Genomic DNA, 4,948 nt, shown 5'->3' on the forward strand with positions numbered 1-4,948 from the left:
TTTTGTTTGTTCGCGTGTCTGGTTTTTGCTTAGTCGATTAGCTTACACGATGTGTGGCTTTTTATTTTTGTAAGGGTGGTTTAGCATGTATAAAATGAGACCTAGACCACATACGCCATGAAAGTAGAGTTCCCCGTTCAATACCAAGATTGCCAGTATTGATATTCAGACAACTTTTGGATAAATGTGTGGGGCTGTGGTGTTGCAGTGGTAGATTGTTTGCACGGGTATGTAGGTAGGTACGTGTACATCCGTGTGCTTTTGTGCAGGCATTTGTGAAGCAGGAACATGCAACATTTTTGACAAACATCAGGGTTGTGTGTGTGTGTGTGTGTGTGTGATAAAACCAACTAAGCTTACATCCAGCACAAAAAGCTTCAGCTCTACTTCACCAGTCAAAGACAAACGCATTGTTTTATTCAGCTTTTGACACATATATTCACTCGATCAGAATCGAACCCTCTTCGTGAATATTTTATTTCAGAAAAAAATAACATATTGATTCTACACAACAAATGGTATTGCTATATGCTATGAGTATGAACGATGAAGACTAGCAACCGAGACAGATGAGGCATCAAGTTTCTTAGCCTTTTAGCCTCTTATGTTGCATACATGTCATTTGTTTTTAATTTTTATCTCCTGATAACTGACCAGAAAGGTACGTACAAACATCGATTCTGCAACTACCTCGTAAACTTTTCGATCGCTAATACACCAGAACTTGATACAGTATGCAACACTCACAGGCTTGATTACCTGTTGCATTGAAACGACAGAAGGAATTAAAAGACTATGTAACTGAGAGGAACCGATGTATTCAAGTTCAGAACGAAGCAGTTTCTGCCTCGGAGCCTGTATCTCATGCTATGGAGCCACTAGAAGAGAAATGTCTGGCGTAGTTTGACCCAACAGACAGAGAAGTCAAGGGGGGTAATCTATCGACAGCAGTTGTATTGCTGGTTTGTATTTGATCTTACAAACCATTCTTATTAACTTGTATAAATAGTTTATCGCTTCAGTAAACACTCATCTATTTTGAAGATTACGTAATTTTCAACAACAAAAATTAAAAAAAATTCGCAATTCAATATTTCACGCAAATTTTACTAATCCGCAATTTTGCATGAACAAGTGTTATGTTAGGGAGAGAGTACGAGTGCGTAGTTAGACATATTTTGAGTGGAGTAGCAAAAATGCTTTAGCCATGTACTAATTATGTTATTGAACTGCTTAGCGGAGATTTCCAGATCAATCATACGGCGGTGAAAGACTGGTCTCTAGTACGGTCTATACTTACAAAATATAAAAATAAACAAACAAACCAACACAAAAAAGGTTTGTGTTGCACGTAGGATTTAAGTATTTAATTGAATAGAAAAGGCAACATCGGAATAAAAACAAATCTCGTGGTTCTCTTGTCAAGGAGTATGCACATAATATGAAAGAAGATTGTGGAGTAGGCTGCTTTCTATTCTACTGCTCTAAATTAGCAAGAGGCAAGCTTTACAATGCTATTCACACTAGGATGCAAAGCATTCAGTGCTAAAGCTCTCAAATCACAAAAGTTACAAGACAAAACACACTTCTTGGGGCTACAAGAAATGTTAATATTTGTAAGCACACAATTGGACACATTTTTGTAAATATTTGTTATTGCCTCCCTTGAATAAAACTTATTAAAAAAAATATTCTGAGAAAAAAGTTATACTTAAAAGCAAAGCTATCAAGAAATAGGTAGACAACCCGTGTAGATACCTTTATTCTTAAGACATTTTATTTTTGGAGGATGTCACTATGCAATTTTACAGATTTAAAAAAAAAAAGCTTTAGATGATCTCCCTTGAACAAACATTTCTTGTTTTTACTATGTGTTAGTTTTAAGGGTATATAGAAGAACAATAAAGAAAAAATGCTGCAAATTGACTTGGACGTATTTACAATTTAATTAAACAAAATGTTTCAAATTATCTGATAATGAAATTCTACATTAAAATTAAAGCAGATCTAGGGACTTGTGCACAACATAAAACATAAGGAACTATGATCTGCATTGCTTGTTATGATGATAATGGCTGGCACCTGTCGACCGACTTGCACGCCATAATTCTATATGTTTTACTATGCGCCCTGCATGTCAATGGTCTTTCTCTGGGTGGCTCGATTCTGAGGAGATAAAGAAAATGCATTTAGTGCAAGCAGTACATAATGACAACACACATACAATTACTTAAAGCAGCTGCTGGTTTCAGAGTATTTAGTTAAAGGCCCACCCCAACTTGTTTGCCTCAATGTCGCAGATTTGGTCAGACTTTCACAATGAGTAAGATAACAAATTTAACAATGTTTTGATTTAAAAAAAAAATAGTATTCATTTTTGTAGTTTTCGGCCCCATTCACTGGGAATCTTACTCAAGGACAAGGATTTTTCTTATGAATATTTGTATGTGAAGCTTCCAAGCCCTAGCTTCAGAAACGACCAAGAAACCCTCAATAATGGATTTTGTTGTGCATAGTGATGGCTATCCAACCGAGTGGCGGAGCACTGGTGAATCCTTTCATTCTCCTGATTGCTTGATTCTGAAATGACATTGTGGAGTTGGTAGTTATGTGAGTGTGTAGTGCCTGCTCTTCGTTGTTTAGTCGGGGGGAGGGGGGGGGGGGGGGTATTGAATCATATGATCATAAAGTAAGACTTCACTGTGATGTGCAGAGATTTAGTCAGGTACACAACATTGCTATGCTATCACGAAATTAGATGTTCTATCCTCTAGATGGGCTACACAACTACATCAGATGTCATGGTTGGGTTTTCGCAAGTCAGCAACATGTTTTGAAGTTCTCATTGGGTAATCACGGCTGACATCAAACACAGAAAAGGTGGAAAAAACATAAATCAATGAACTCACCTTCCCTGCATTGTGATACTAGCCATATGGGTCTGCCGAAGTAGCTCCTGCACATATTGAATTAAGTATTCTGCCTCACACTTTTTTCTGGTACATGTATATCAAACTGGAAAGTTTCTCAAGGCTTGAAGAATTCAAGAGCTTGCCTATCCTCAATAAAAAAAAAAAATTTAGTATGCAAGTATTTTCAGGGTCTCAAGGTTTTAATATGAAGTCTGTTCCTCTGGGGTCATGGAGAAACAAATTACAAATGAGAACATACTGTTACACAACAAATTCCGACCAATTTAGGACACACCATAACATAACTCACAAACAAACAACAGCAATACAATAATTAGTCTGCAAATACCTAAACGTCGTTCACACTAGGTATACAAAAATAAAAAAGCACATTCAGGCAGGTTTGACAAGTAGACCATTCCAGCTGCTGTTCCAGACCAAAGGCCATGTTTCCCCTTACTCTGTGATTGTAATCATAATTATTGTTTATGAATGACTTCAGTTTTTCTAAGTAAATCTCTCGTTGTAATTACTGGTAAATGCATTATCCCAATTAAGATATCCTCACATCTAACCTGCGTAAACTTCATTTCAAGGGTTTTAATTTTTTTTTTAGCTGGCCAAGAAATTATAAGCATTCCTCAATTATGTTCCTGTCAGACTCAATGAGCTAATCTTATAAAAAAAAATTAACAAAAGGTAGCATCTTATAATATTCTCACGTGAATTATAGCTAATCAGAAAACTAGTATAATTACTTTTTTTTAAACTCAAACTGAAAATACAGGCATGCAACATTATCCTTGCTGTTTTGTGATAACCCTTACCATCAACTATTCTATTTCATTTCCATCTTAACAGGCGTAGCACCTCTCTGGAAGCCAAAAGAACACTTTAAATCCACCCCCCCCCCCCCCCCAGTACTGAGTAAACATTGCTGTGCATATTTTTTTTTTTTTTAAACAATGCCTGAGTCTCCAGTCACCTGTTTATGTTGTTGTCCTTGTACTTCACTTGTAGCTTAGCTGTTCAAGAAACTGTTTCTCTGATCACATGATCAAAATTCAAATACTTAATAAACCAATTTTGATTCTATTTCTTCAATAATAAGTTGAACGTCTGCATATGTAATTGCCACAATTTACAGAGTTTCTGAATAAATGCTGCAAGAAAAACCAACAGAGTGAACAGTTTGTAAATATACTAACATACCTATATTTACCTTATGACATGTGTGGTACCGTGGCTGCTAAAACGTCTGTTACACCTGTCTGCATATATTAGGTGACAGCCCTGATGGAGACTGAAAAAAAAGTTCCTTTGTCAGTACCCTGTGTATGAGTGTGGTCGGGTATGTTCTGGAACAATTAGAGCACTCCCTATGACCATATGTTGCACGGAGGGTAGGGGGGGGGGGGGGGCTTTTAGAGGTGTAATTGTTGGACTGTAGTGTAGAGGCTGATTGGCAGTGCTATGGGGTGAGGGTGGAGCTGGGGCGGAGAATATATCGTATGTAATTGAATACTAATAGTAATAAGCATGATCAGTTAGACTAGAGTTAAAAACTATGTTGATCGCCAGAGACATTACATAATGTGAAATCACAAGCATGTTACTGTACCTTTCGTTTTGCCATTGAGATTGGTAGAAGGCATTGAGTGGTAAACACAAGTTGCATTGATCACTGCATCACCATGTGGTCAATCCCCTTTGATCTGCAGATTGCACCAGCACAAACCAACACTGTGTTATGATCGTAAACAGCCCACATGGCCAATAAATCTAAGAACACAAACACTAGATAGATCTAATCGGAGAGCCTGCAAACCGAGTCATGCTTTTTAAATTCAATGAAAATCTGTCTGTCAATGAAGCAGATAGATCTATCCTTGCGATTGTTTTTGCAAGCAGATAAATGTTAGAACGTCACTTATTCCGTTTTCATTCAACAAATTGATATTTTGCAAGATGCATTTCGTGCCAATGAGCTGAACAAACAATCAAAATCAAGCAAGTGGTACATTCTTGAAGACAAA

At 37.0% G+C, this 4,948-nt stretch overlaps 1 long non-coding RNA gene across 1 annotated transcript in view; it reads right to left on the reverse strand.

Annotated features, from left to right (window-relative positions):
- Positions 1 to 382: 382 nt before the first annotated feature.
- Positions 383 to 4,948, reverse strand: part of LOC138955352 (uncharacterized) — a 5,012-nt gene continuing 446 nt past the window's right edge. The window contains exons 1-4 of the long non-coding RNA XR_011452204.1: positions 4,534 to 4,948; positions 4,135 to 4,215; positions 2,910 to 2,956; positions 383 to 2,166 (exon numbers count right to left, since the gene is read on the reverse strand). The exon at positions 4,534 to 4,948 is cut by the window's right edge and continues 446 nt beyond it. This is a non-coding gene — a long non-coding RNA (uncharacterized lncRNA). The remainder of the gene's footprint in view (positions 2,167 to 2,909; positions 2,957 to 4,134; positions 4,216 to 4,533) is intronic.

This window comes from Littorina saxatilis, unplaced genomic scaffold (genome assembly GCF_037325665.1).
Source record: "Littorina saxatilis isolate snail1 unplaced genomic scaffold, US_GU_Lsax_2.0 scaffold_694, whole genome shotgun sequence".
Lineage (NCBI taxonomy): Eukaryota > Metazoa > Mollusca > Gastropoda > Littorinimorpha > Littorinidae > Littorina > Littorina saxatilis.